At 36.7% G+C, this 14,475-nt stretch overlaps 1 protein-coding gene across 4 annotated transcripts in view; it reads left to right on the forward strand.

Annotated features, from left to right (window-relative positions):
* The window catches only part of DIAPH3 (diaphanous related formin 3), a 569,365-nt gene that overhangs the window by 73,394 nt on the left and 481,496 nt on the right, over positions 1-14,475 (forward strand). The gene's annotated exons all lie outside the window — the stretch shown is intronic.

A 14,475-nucleotide genomic window follows, 5' to 3' on the forward strand; every position in this document is an offset into this window, starting at 1 on the left:
CTGTTCCACAACAGTGAACTCCACCATTCTGTCTTTCAGGTTACTTATCCGTTCTTCTGCCTCAGTTATTCTGCTATTGGTTCCTTCTAGTGTAGTTTTCATTTCAGTTATTGTATTGTTCATCTCTGTTTGTTTGTTCTTTAATTCTTCTAGGTCTTTGTTAAATATTTCTTGCATCTTCTCGATCTTTGCCTCCATTCTTATTCCGAGGTCCTGGATCATCTTCACTATCATTATTGTGAATTTTTTTTCTGGAAGGTTGCCTATCTCCACTTCATTTAGTTGTTTTTCTGGGGTTTTATCTTGTTCCTTCATCTGGTATATAGCCCTCTGCCTTTTCATCTTGCCTATCTTTCTGTGAATGTGGTTTTTGTTCCACAGGCTGCAGGATTGTAGTTTTTCTTGCTTCTGCTGTCTGCCCTCTGGTGCTTGAGGGTATCTAAGAGGCTTGATGGGAGCCTTTATGTATTATTTTGATATGTGTCTCTGCTAGATTAAATCCATGCAGCATCATCCAACTGGTTTATCATCCCAAATAACTGCCTGTTGAATTAGGTGCATGTTTCTAACTTTTAAGATTTCTAAGACTTTACATTTCTTTTCACCTTCAGTACTGTTTTTAGGTGGAAATTAGCTTTAATTGCCAGTTTGCTAAATAATACAAAAATGTTAAAATAATGAATAGGAAGAGAGATTTCACGCATTAATATCTTTTTTTTGTTTTCTCACTTTCACTATCTGTTGAGAGAACGAAAGCTGCAAGAAAGATCATCTATCAAGATGTGATCATCAACAGGCATTAAATGAATGCCAATGATGACAGAATTACTCTGACAAAAATTATTTAATTTCTGGACTTCCTGTCATCATTTGTAAGCATGGAAGAAATGGTTTAATAAAGTTGCATGAAGTACTTAAGTATGAATAGTAATGCTCTAATCTTTTCTTGGGAAGATGTTTACTAGGCTGTATTGTAATGTAGGAGGGAGCACATTTATAAAATGCCATCAGCATTATCTCTTAAGCATGCGTTTGAAGTGTTTATTGGCATTAAGATCTTAGATGACCTACTATTTAATACATATTTTAGCTTTTAGTGTGCGGAAACATAGTATAGATAATACAAAAGGCATTCAAAAGTTAATTTTGAAACAATTTTCAGGATGTACTATCAAGTTGAATCTATTTTTGTTCAGTGGTGTTTTTAAATAGGGTATGTGAGGTATACAAAAAAGGATAGAACATAGATAATTGAAATACTTTGTGTACTCCTTTCAATCACATTCTTCTTTAATTCCCAAAGGTGAACAATACCCTGAATCTGTTGGTTTTATTCCTATATGTTAAAAAAAAAGTTTTCTGTGTCTTTAATGATAAATGTACAGGAAAAAAACTTTTTTTCTGAACTACTTGCTGGTAAGTTGCTGACTCAATGCCTCATAATACCTTAATATTTTAGTATTAGTCTACAAAAAAGGACATCCTCCTACTCAACCACAATATAACCACCACCATCAGGAAGCTAACACTGATCAATTTCTGTCAACTAATCCTCACAGTCTTAAGTTTTACAAGTAGTACCAGCAGTGCTCTTTATAGCAAAAGAATCCTGTTGAGAACTGTGTGTTGTATTCAGTTGTCATGTTTTAAAATCTCCTCAGTCTAGAAGAGGTCCTTAATCTTGTATCTTATGAATTTGACACTTGAAGATTCCACCTGATTAGTTTGTAGAATGTCACTGAGTTTGCATTGGTATAATAAGGCTTTTTAAGTTTTGAAAGTCTGTTGGATATAAACAGGTTACCTAATACTTTAAACAATTTTTTTTTCTTTGATCATAAGTGAGGTTGAACATTTCTTCACACAGTTATTGGCCCTTTGGTTTACTCTTCCGTGAATTTCTTGTTCATATCTTTTGCCAGTTTTTTCCATTGAGGTTTTTCTCTTTTTCCTATTGATTTGTAGAATTCATCACATATCCTTAATGCTCTTGTCAGTTTATATGATTTCTAAGTATCTTGTCCCAGTCTGAGTCTTGTCTTTTTACTTCCTTTTGGGGGTGGTAGGATGGATGAAAGTACAGAAATGTAAAAATCAATGTGGCCAGATTTGTAAATCTTTTTATGGTTTCTGCTTTTTGTATTGTTAATCAAAATTTCAGAAACAGAGAGCTGATTGAATAAACAGGTGTTTATTAGGGTTTGTTAGGATTGCAGCCCAGGAGATAAAGATTCAAGGACCATTTGAATTGTGTTCCTTTGGACTACAAAATGGGGGAGGGTTATAAAGGCAAAAAACTGCAAGGTTATTTCCATAAGTTGTTTGTCAAGAATTAGGACTGGAGTTGGAAAGAAGTAAGGGTGCTTGTTAATCAGGAATTGGCTGGGGTCTGAACTGATTACATAGCTGTGAAGGGGGATGGACTTTGAAACTGCTACGGAGTCCAAGCTGCTAACTTGCTCCTTGCATGACAGGCCAATAAATGGAGAGACTGAGACGTTGGGGCAAAGAATAGTGACTTTATTCAGAAAGCCAGCAGACCTAGAAGATGGTGGACTAGGGTCCCAAAGAACCATCTTACCTGAGTTAGAATTCAGGCTTTTATACTAAAAGAGGTGGAGGTGTGGCTTGTTGTTGCAGACTTCTTGGTGCAGGAATCCCTTGTTCTTGCAGCTGTCCACTTAGGTCTGATCACAATGTTCCTGTAAATCTTCAACAACACAAATGTTATTTCTGTTCCGGAACTTTTTATCTCTATAGGAATGAAAGTTTTATACCTTAGAGGTCAAGCCTGGGAGGCAGACCCTTAAGAATGGGCTATCATGTATATTTTAGGCTATAGGCAACTTCTTTTACAAAGGTGCAGAGTCAGCATGACTAAGCAAGGCAACAGAGCACAAAGGTTAGAGCTAAAGGAATAGATACAATATGGAGTCAGGTTTGTCCTTCTCTGTTAGAAAACTACAAGGGTGCAGCTAGCAGATACTAGGAGATACTGTTTTGAAATGGCTGGTCCTGTTCTTGAGTTTGATACAGTTCAGAGAAAATTCAAGTTCTTAGAGATGCAGGAATGTATCTGAAAACACATCAACAATGGTCTGGCTCCATTTTGGATGCCTGAGCCATAGTTGCTCCATTTTGATTTTTAAACGGTCTTAAATATGTCATAAGTGTATTATTTAAGAAATCCTTCTCTATCCTGACATCATAGATCTGTTCTTCTATATTCCTAAAATTGTTAGAATTATGATATCTTTATGTCTGACGTGAGAGATTGGATCCAATACTTTTCCTACATGGATAACTAGTTTTTCTAGCAGCATTTATTGAATAGCCATTCTTGTCCATCATTTGTAATATCTCCACTGTTATACATCAAGGTATTGCTCATATGTGGGTTTGTTTCTGAGGTTTGATTTTGTCCATTGGTCTGTTTGTCTAGCTCTGCATTTATATCCATTGTCTTAATTAATATAACTGTATAATAAGCCTTCATATCTAGGACCCCCTTCCCTACTTCAAAATTGTCCTGGCTCTTCTTGGCCCCTTTGTGATTTTATATTAATTTTACAATCAATTAGTTAAGTTTTATTATAAACCCTGTTGGGATCTTGATTGGAATTGCAATAAATTTATTGATTTAGACAGGATAAATGCCTTTGTAATATTAAATTTTTCTGTGAACATTGGATATCTTATATCTATCTGTTTATTTATTTCGATTTTCTCTGTTCCTGAACTGTACAAGTTTATAATTTTCTCCCTAGAGGTCGTGTACATCTTTTATGAGCTTTAATCCTTGGTTTATTTCTAAAATGTAACTAGTATTTTTAAAAAATTAACATTTTTACCAAGATTATTAATTTGTGTGTTGCTTTTGGTATTCAGTAATCTTATTGAACTCTCAGTTTTTATTAATTGTAGAGTTCCTCATATTTTTCTATGTATGTAATCAGAATATCTGTGACTAACTTTTGTATCTTTTCCTATTCTTATTCCTTTCTTTTTCCTTTCATTGCACGGAGTAGAAAGCCCCAGAAAAGAGTTAATTTTTTTTTTCTTTCCTGTTCCTAAAGTATTTGGTAAAGGCCTTTTTTTCATTTTACATTTCAGTTATTTGAATTAAGTTGGCTAGCCCTTCACTACACTCGCCTTCCAATGAGGTAGACGTGTAGTTCTGCTAATTTTTATCCTTTAAACTGAGTATATCCTCCATTACTGATTAAATGAGTGGCTATGTATGATACATTTCTGTTTTCTTTTATTTATTATGTCATTAGATCAGTTTTCTAATCTTTTCATAAGAACTCTATTTTATTGGACTATGAACATTTAACTTTATTCATCTTTGTTCCCTTCGTGTCTTCACAGTGCATACTTCATGTATTGTTGAATGAGTTAGTCTGTTTCTTCTGCTTTGGTGAATACCATGTCTAAGCAAGAAAAGATATAAATTAGTACACATAGAGTTAAATACTGAGATGTCTTTGTGTTCTTAGCTTTGTAGTCAACTCAGATATCTTTGAAACTAAGGTCCAGAGGAAGAAAGAAGAGCTCAAGTGAACTGATAAAATTGAATTTGATACTTTTTGGTACAGTTGGTGGGAGGAGGGTTCTTATTGCTATCTTTATTCCACATTGCCACTCTCTGGGTACATGCTAAAGATAATTTTTCTTTTTTCATTTTTAATCTTTTTTTCTGCTTTCATTGTTGGTGTTAAAGATTTATGCATAGCTATTTCTTCAGTCAGACAAATGAACACCTATTGTGTTGGATGTGTAAGTGATGTCTTAAGGGTCACCAGGAGTCTGAATGAAACACCAAGGAAAACTCGTTTGTGTTAGTTCTTTAAGTGCTAATTGACTGCTATAGATTCCTACTAGCAGTTTGCTTATTTCAAGTATTAGCGTTTTTTACAAATTTACTTTTCTGTATCATGGGTGTTACTAGCAGTTCGTTTATTTCAAGTATTAGCATTTTTTACAAATCTACTTTTCCGTATCATGGGTGTTTTTTATTTCTTATAAACTATAAAAGTATATTTTGGGTTGACCAGATAAAACGAGAGAGGTTCTATGGTAATGCTTTGTTCTGATCTATTAGTTGTCACCCATCTCCCTCTCCTTCAGGTAGAAATTGAAAACTTCAGGGAGAGGTTGTTTAAAAGCAATCCAAATAATAATCCAAATGGGAGGAGGAGGAAGAGAGGGTAGAAGTGTAAGGCTATTGTCAACTTGATTCATGGGTTGTGTTTGTCAGGGGGATAATGTCAGTGCCTCGTTGTTTCTTCTAGATCCAGATAAATGAGAAAATAAATGATTTAGGAGCCTTAGATTTTGCCTGGTGGGAGTTCGTGGAACCAGTCAAATGGATAGAAAGGAGAGTTTTAAAAGGATAAAGGTTATGTTAACGTTTAAGCTTGCTCTTTCACTAATTAGGAAGTGTGCAGGTACAGCCTTTCCAAACGATGAAGGCTTTTTTTTAGTCTTATTTTCTTCTCTAGAAACGTCAGCCTTTGTGCTTTGTGAAATAACCATTTTATCCTTTATGTAATTTATGAAGAAATGGCCATTTGTTTAGAAAAGTTGAAAAGCAAATAAGTGAATGAAACCCTTTTTGTAAGTAGCAGTGTTCTTTTCTGCTGGATTACATAACAGTTGCCTGTGATTGTAGGTGCTTATGCATAAGCTTGAACAGTTTCAGCCAGATTATATTCCAAAGTAGAGTTGTGCAGCATGCTGCATATTCATCTCATTTCTTGTCTATTCTGCTAAAATTTATAGCATGTGAGAAAAAAAGTGATATTTAAGTTTCTTCTATGTTTGTTTATTCCCTGATACTGGCATTAGGTTAAATTGTAATTTGGTTTCAAGTTGAAATAGTTTGCACTCTTTCTATAAACTCCAGTTAGAATATTTGGTTGAATAACAACGTTTATGAGTTTGTTGTCAATCTCTGGGTAAATGCTATTTTCTGGCTGCTGTCCTGTTAATGAGCTAGCTGTCTGATTTCCTTTTAATTTTAATTGGGATTAAGTAAGGACATTGTGGATAGAAGAGTGAATCCAACCCCACTATTGGTGAAACCAAAAAATCTGACCTCTTTATAATCACAGTTATGTAAAAAAATGAAAGGATTATATAAAGGTTATAAAACCTTATATAAAGGTTTATATAAGAATGTAGTAAAAATGATGGACAAAGAAAGATAAGCTATTTTATAGCTTTAGCATATTTATGGGCCTCTTCAATTTAAAGTAGTAATAAAGTTAATTCCAAGTTTCAGGGTTTTGGTTGTATTTATCTTTTACAGGTTTTCTAATTTTACTTAAGCCTAATCTAAGAATATAATATATTAAATTGCAGAACTACATGAGATTCAGTTAATGTGCACTATTTGGGAGTATATAATTACCTGGAATGAGATCATGAAATCTTTGATGTTTTTATTTGGCACTAAACCACTCATGGTAGTAAGAACATTCCTCAGTAGGGATAAACATCAGCAAGACCTTTTGACATTGTGTGATATGGAAGATGAATTCCAATGTGGTGAAGAACAGAATTATACTTTTAGAAGAAGTATGGGTAAAATTGCTCTTGTAGGATGTTGAGCTCTGAGGTCTCAGGAGAAGTAATTAGGGGATCACTGTGGACCTCTTAAAACGTAGAACCAATTTGTGGCTGTTGTGAAAAAAAATATTAGCAAAACTGCTACCAAGAACAATTATTTTGACTTTAACCCATGAAACAAAGCATTGAACACTACTGAAATGAGATGATAGCTGTTGACTTAATGAGAATGTTTGGTTTTGATATTGCTGTGCTTCCAATTTTTACCTTTTAATATTATGCTTATTGATCCTTATGAATGTTTTGATCCGTTATTGTACTGTTTTTCCAGGATCGATTTTATAACTCTAGTCATGCTTCTGCCTGTCTGTAGTGTTTTTCCTCTCTGGGTAAATTTCCTCACACCTGACCATCTTCAATTTGCTGCTTGTATATTCACTTAATTCTCCAAATAAGTCAATCATTTTAAATTTAGTCTGACTCTCCATGGCGTTAACTATCCCACTCAACTTGATGTATGTAAATTTAATGAACATGCTGTCTTGTAAAATCCACATCCATGAATGAAAATAGTGAGTCTAATGTTTGTAATTCAGTTGAAAAAATGTCCACTCTCTGTTTGCCATTCTCTGCTTGATTACTCCTTGGTGCTCACTAATTGCATGTATGTGCAGGAGTATTAAGATTACACCTTTTTTTTCTCTCTCAGTTTTGCCAGAGAAGACGTAGAAGGTATTTCTTTTGTGTTGGTGTTTTATCAGCCTAGGATGGAGTCAAGGTGTCTAAAGATAGTAGCAAACTTGGATTTTCCTGGTTTGTGGGAACTTCTGGCCCCATCTGACACATAGGAAAAATCCTTTGGAGCATCTTAAAAGCTGCTGGCTTGGGCTTCCCTGGTGGCGCAGTGGTTGAGAGTCTGCCTGCCAATGCAGGGGACACGGGTTCGAGCCCTCGTCTGGGAAAATCCCACATGCCACGGAGCAACTGGGCCCGTGAGATACAATTGCTGAGCCTGCGCGTCTGGAGCCTGTGCTCCGCAACAAGAGAGGCCGCGATAGTGAGAGGCCCGCGCACCGCGATGAAGAGTGGCCCCCGCTTGCCACAACTAGAGGAAGCCCTCATACAGAAACGAAGACCCAACACAGCCATACATACATACATACATACATAAAATAAATACAGTATAAAGTGTTAAAAAAAAAAAAAAAAGCTGCTGGCTTGACTACATGTCATTGACCTGGTTTGCAGGTCAGGGCCACAAATACCCATTTGGTGTCCTTGTGCAAGTTAGAAAAATGTGTACACCTTCTTTCCTCTGAGAGGACACAGCACCTCACGAAGTCACACAGCCTGGTGAGTGAAGTCTTGGTAGGATCTCAGCGCTATTCACCTCTCAAGCAGGTGCTACTTTGCACAGCTCAACCACACATTGACGGTTCCAGGTCACAGAGGTTGTGTGTGGTTCTGCTAGTGCTCCCTGAAGACATGATGGATTTTAGCTTGGCCAGTTTTACCTGTGCCAGTACCACTGCCTGGAGACCCTGCCTCTGGAGCTGGACTTTGTTTCCATTACTGTTCAAGGCTGGGGCTGTGAGTATTATCTCTGGCTCCAGCTCCATTTCTGAGAAAATTACCCGCATTTCATGTTTGTCCCAAAATAGGATTAGCAAATTCTATTTGGGAAGTTTTATTATATCTCATTTGACAAATATCTAAAAAGTATATGCAATATAAAAGAGACAGCAAGTGTAGAAAAAAGTTCTTTTAAAAATTATCTGTAGGGGCTTCCCTGGTGGCACAGTGGTTGAGAATCTGCCTGCCAATGCAGGGGACACGGGTTCGAGCCCTGGTCTGGGAAGATCCCACATGCCGCGGAGCAACTGGGCCTGTGAGCCACAACTACTGAGCCTGCGCGTCTGGAACCTGTGCTCCGCAACAAGAGAGGCCGCGATAGTGACAGGCCCGCGCACCGCGATGAAGAGTGGCCCCCACTCGCTGCAACTAGAGAAAGCCCTCGCACAGAAACGAAGACCCAACACAGCCAGAAATAAATAAATAAATTAAAGAAAATTATCTGTGAAGGCGGGAAAAGAATGGCATATACAAAGGAGAGCTAGGGTTGAGGGGAGGCTTTTTTCTTTTAATTTTTAATCCATTAAGGATTAACATGTTTATATACTGAGACCCAACCAACTGAGAAGAGTTTAGTGAAACGGGATTAAAACAGGGTAATTGATGTGCAGTGCCCTTTTAGGAGGTGAGAGGAAAGAGGATCCAGAGCATAAATGAATGGGATTATCTTTGGACAGAGGCAAGAGTTGGCACAGAAAAATTAGTGTGCAAATAAATTGGTAATAGAGGAAACAGGAAATTGAATTATAGGTTCCTTTTCATGGAGGAAATTAAAATTTGCTTACCGAAAATGGTAGGTAGAAGCAATGGTTTCATAGCTCCTGGGGAATGGCAAGTTTGAAATGAGTACTCTAGGGAATGTGAGGAGAGACTACTAGGATTTCCCATCAATGTTGTAGGAAGTGATGGACCATAAAAGCCTAATTGGGAGAAAATGGAGGGGGTCATGACACTGGAGGTTTTATTGAGGTCAGAAAATAGGTGGCTTGGGAGTGGGAGAAGTGAAAAGATAGAAGATTGAGGTCAGAGAAAAGGATCTTGGAGATTATGATGATACTAGAGGTGGAACAGTTTTTAGCTAATGAAAAGGCCCAGGTGTGGTCATGAAGACCGTGGCTGAGGAAAGTGGAAATGAAGATTGCTGGTTGTGGGTGTGAAGGCATGGGCTGGAAGAGGAGTCAACACAAGGTGTTGGCTGCCGAGCATGTCAGATGGCATTAGCCCCAGAGGAAGTGGGATTTTAGATAATGGAGATAAATAATATGGAAATAAGAATGGAGAGACAAATCTAAGCTACAGGACTGTGGCCAACTTACAGGATTTCCCTCAGTTTCAGTTCTCTCACCAATAAAGAGAGGATAGTACATACCTCAAAGGGTTATTACTGAGTATTAAATAAATTGTGCTTATAAGTGTTTAGCACAGTGCCTGGCTCAGACTTAACCGTTATTTAAGATTATAGAAATACCAGGTCCTTGTGAAAAGGTGTAGCAAGTGTTGCTGGGAGAATGAGTGAGAAGGATGGTTCAGAGAGCAGATTTGGAATGAAAATGGGAAGACATGTGAGCAACTTGAACTTTGTGTTTTGGAAAATTCCAAAGGATGCCTGACCTTTAGGTTTTGAATGGACTTCTGTTACCTGTGTCTTAACTCTTCCTCTCGGTAGCCTCAGATTCGTCTTGATAGTGGTTTCTTTACTTCCCTCTCCTCCATCAAGTTTGTGTGTGTTTATTGTGGCCAGTACACTACAAACTTTTATTTAGTGGAGGTTTAAAAAACTACTGTGTTTTTAAAGAATGTAGGATGTTCCATTTTTCTTGTTCTTTTCAAATTATTTTTTAAAGCAGAATTTTTATGAATATTTTAATTTAGTTTTTAAAAAACTTTATTTTGAAATAAACTTAGACTTACAGAAGAGTTGCAAAAGTAGTACAGAGAATTCTTTTATACCCTTCACCCAACTTCCTCTAATGCCAGCATCTTATATAACTTTAGTACAGTTATTAATACTAAGAAATTAATGTTGGTACAGTAGTTACCAAACCACAGACTTTATTCAGGTTTTAGCAGTTTTCTCACTCATGTGCTTTTCCTGTTCTAGGTTCCAGCCCAGCATCACATCTTATGTTTGGTTTGCCATGTCTCTTTCATCTCCTGATCAGTGGTACTTCCTCATCTCTCATGACCTTGACACTATCCAAGAATCCTGCTTATTTTTTAGCATGCCCCTTAATTTTTTTCTTCAGTATTTCTTCCCTGTATTTCTGAAATCTGCCCCTAGTGCCAGTCAGACTCACATAGTGAAGTAGCACAGTGATTCAATTTAAGTATAGTTTTTAATTAGAAAGTAATTAACTAGAGGAAAATTACTTTTTGATGCTGCAACTCCCAATTTCCCCAGGCAAAAAACTGTGTTTAAGCATGTATATGAAGGTAGTGCTATAAGTGAGTTAATTCATAATGTACGTTGCTAAGGTATTAATAGAACTTTCACAACAAAACCTCTTCAGATTGACAGACACTAAAGTTTTGATTGATGACTACTCAAAAAATATTTTTAAATGAGCTATATTCAGTTAAATAGCCAACTGATAAGGTTTTTCCATTTAAAGAAATAGATATTTATCTCATATCCACTGAAATATTAGCCTCATTCAAATCATTCCTCAGGCCTTGTACAATTATGTGTTCTATGTATTTCCTGTTTATTATTTTATTTATTATAGGTATTTATTGAGTTACATATATATCAATATATAGATATATATTGAAGTAAACTGTTTTTCAGGGCTGTTATAAAATCTGTAGCTACAGTATCATTTTGTATCTATACAGTGTACTACATGTCCTGACCTATGTTTGAATGGAAGAATTGGTTAACACACAGAGGTTTATATTGCTTGTGTAGGCCATAAATGTGGGTTTCTGTATTATTCAGTTCTGCTTAGAAAGAAGCCTTATTATAATATAAAGTAAGTTATTTTCAAATGGTGTAGTGGACACTGTTGGTGCCCCTCCAAGACCCCCTTCACCAGGCTGGTTGTGGGCATACCCAGGTGTGAGTGTTGGCTCCTGGTGGTTCCCAGCTGCCCTCTTAATCCAGAGATTTGGCCTCAGGGAACTGGGGTCCTGCAGCTAATGGCTGACTGACTTGGGTGGTGTCAAGGCTGGCCTCTCCCTCCAGGTGCTATCTACTGCTGTGCATTTCAGGCTGAAGCGAGAATCCAGCTGAGGCCACATTTTCGAATGTCCCTGTCTCAGTCCCCTTTTCCTGAGAGCATCCCCCTCATTAATCACCTGTACCTGCATCCCTGTCCCAGGTCTGCCTCTAGGGAACGTGACCTAAGACAACAGAAATGCGATATGATCATACTAACAAGCTGTGAACTCACTAATGTGAAAACTGATGACTTGCTCACAAGAGACCCTTTACAGTTATCTGGAAACTGCACTAGACTGGGTGTGTGGGCTTCAGTTCTCAAGCTTCTAACAACCAGATAGCTCTGAAAAGTCATTTCATTTCTATGGGCCTGTATTTTCTGTTGTGTAATACATACATGGAGTTTAGACTATGTGATATTCAAAATCTCATGCTGAAGGTTTTGCCTTATGGCAGGGGCTTATTAAATAGAGATACTTGGCTCCCCCATTGCCTCCCACCTCCAGGTTCTTGGATAGCTTTGGAAGATGTTCAGCTTAACTTGAATTGGAACTGTAACATAAAATATGGATGTGCATTTTCTAGGAAGAAGCTTCCAATACATTTCACTAGGACTCTGTGACCCTCAGAGGTTCAGTGTCAGTGTCTTGTAGAGTTTTCTTCTTTTGTAGCCCTGTTCTCCACTGATAAAGATTCAAAATCTATTCTAAAAATCCTGTACCCTATTCCATAGGTACATACATATTTTTTTTCTTTCCATCACTCCCTTATTTCTCTTTTGTAAAGGGCAGAACTTTTCTTACTCTTTCGAGTGCCATTTCTTCTGGATGTAAAGAGAAGGACCATCTGTTAGATGAAGTTACGTACCTAGTGAGCGATCCTGGAAGGTTTGTGCGATTATGTAGTTGATTCCAAACTTCTCTGTAGTGTCATTTCTTCTTTGTTTCCTCTTGTTTTTAAGCAGGCACTGTCATCAAACTTTTGTTATGGAGTTGAGTGTCATATTTAGACAAGAGAGGTGGGGTAAGCCAGAGGAAAGAAGTTGGGAGAACTCTGGGTTTCTTCCGTAATTCCAAACATACAACTTTTGTGTATAAGCTCATGTCATCTTGAAGATGCCTTTGCAGAAAGAAAGCAGTAGCCTCTTCTTTCTTACAACCCTCCACCTTAAAATTTTATTTTGATTTCAGCCACAGCTAATGGGTTTTCTGTTTTTTAGTTTTCTATATCTATTAAGTATTTTAATTTGCTGGTTAAAGAGGCTGGATCACATTTGGCCATTAGACAGAAAATAAAAAATACAGTGAATAATTTAAAACAGATGTTCTCAGTGCTCTTAGGTGCCCCCCACACACAACTTTTATAACAATTGCTCCTTAACTTCCTCATTACTTTTTCTTAGTTAAATTCTTTATAGATTATATAAGCTGTCTCCACTCATAATTTAAAAAAAAATCAACATATAATGCCTTACTGTACTATATAATAAAACAGTACATATTTCAGTGTAAACAGTTGGCCATCGACTACTCAAGAAGGCACAATAAAGTCACATTCTGGAGTCTTTGCCTCATGCCACTGTGGGTACAACAGCTACGATGTAGGTTGATGTAGGTGTGCTGTTCTGTTGATTCAGATACCACAAGCAGCAAAAGGTGAAGGTTTAAGTAAGCTAGGTCCTTCACCTTTTGCTAGGATTGTCCTGGGATACCTAAATTTCAGAAATGGAACACAAATGATGGTAAAGCTTAAAACAAAAACAGTGTAACTATAATTTACAGAGTAGTTGGATTCTTGGAAAATTCAATGTATATTAAGTTACATAATATATGAAGTATTAAATATGTAACAATTTACATATTCTGTTGTACATCTAATTTCGTTGAATTAGAGTCTAGGCGTAGATAATTATGATTTTCCCTCTCTTGTTCTCTCTGTGTATCTCTCCGTGGGATGCAGGACAGTTTCTTATTGTGTAGGATTAGCTCATGTGTAGCAGAATGTCTAGCACACCTTTCCCCTGTAAATGCTGGTAGCGTCACCTCAGTCACCATGACAACCAAAATGCCCCGAGACATTTCTAGAATGCTTCCTAAGTGGTGTTAAGGCGTATTGAAAATCACTGGCTTAGAGAAAAAAAAAAAAGAAACAAAATAAACCATTATTCACATAATAGGATATTTCTAACCAGAGTAGCCAAGAGTGACATTACTAATTGCTACCTTTTATTGGAGTGTCAAATGGGACAACTTCTAAGATCTTAAGTTTTATATCAAGGTGAAATGAAGGGAATTTTGACTTTTAATTGCTTCAAAGTTTTGGTAGCCAAAAACTGAGTCAGCTAAAGGCATAAACTACAGTGTCTGAATTGTAAGACCCTTGTAAAACTTAGAAGAAATTAAACTTTCTGGGCTCCCTAGGTGATCCAAAGTCCTGATTTTTATGGGCACTTTTCTGAGTGGATATGTAGTTTATATACATTAAGATGTCCTAAATTGCACACAGATGACCCAAGGCTAAGATCAGGAGGAAATCCAGTTGAGCTGCCCTCTCCTTCAGCCACTTCTGTCTTACCTCAGCCTCCCTTCCTTTGTCAGCTGAGCTGATAGATTCTGGTCGCAATTCATATCTTTATGTGGATATTCTTGACTTGTATTTTTAGTCAGAATTAGGCCTGTAGCAAGATCTAGCTTACTTAAACCTTTATTTTGATTGGTGCTGTTGAGAAATGTTAGGTTTTTAGGTGGTACTTCTTTTCATGAGTGCCACTTTTATGTGATTTAGAACATGCAATAAATTAATTAATGAATATTTTTGATAGGGGTGGAGAAGAGACAGTTAAAACTGTAGGATGCTTCACCTTTTGCTAGGATCAGTATTAGGTATTTGGTATGTGCTTGTAGCTTATCAGAATCTGGAAAGGGATTGGCTTATTTACCTTTTAATTCTTATGATATATGGAGCAGCGCTTTCAGAATGGTGCAAGATGGCTTCAGGTACAGCTGTTGTAAAAATATGTTTATATTTTAAAATATATTTATCTATATAAATTATAAATATTATATATTACATATAATATATAATATTTATAATTTATATAGATAAATATA

Source organism: Balaenoptera physalus, assembly GCF_965194825.1.
Source record: "Balaenoptera physalus genome assembly, chromosome: 18".
NCBI lineage: Eukaryota > Metazoa > Chordata > Mammalia > Artiodactyla > Balaenopteridae > Balaenoptera > Balaenoptera physalus.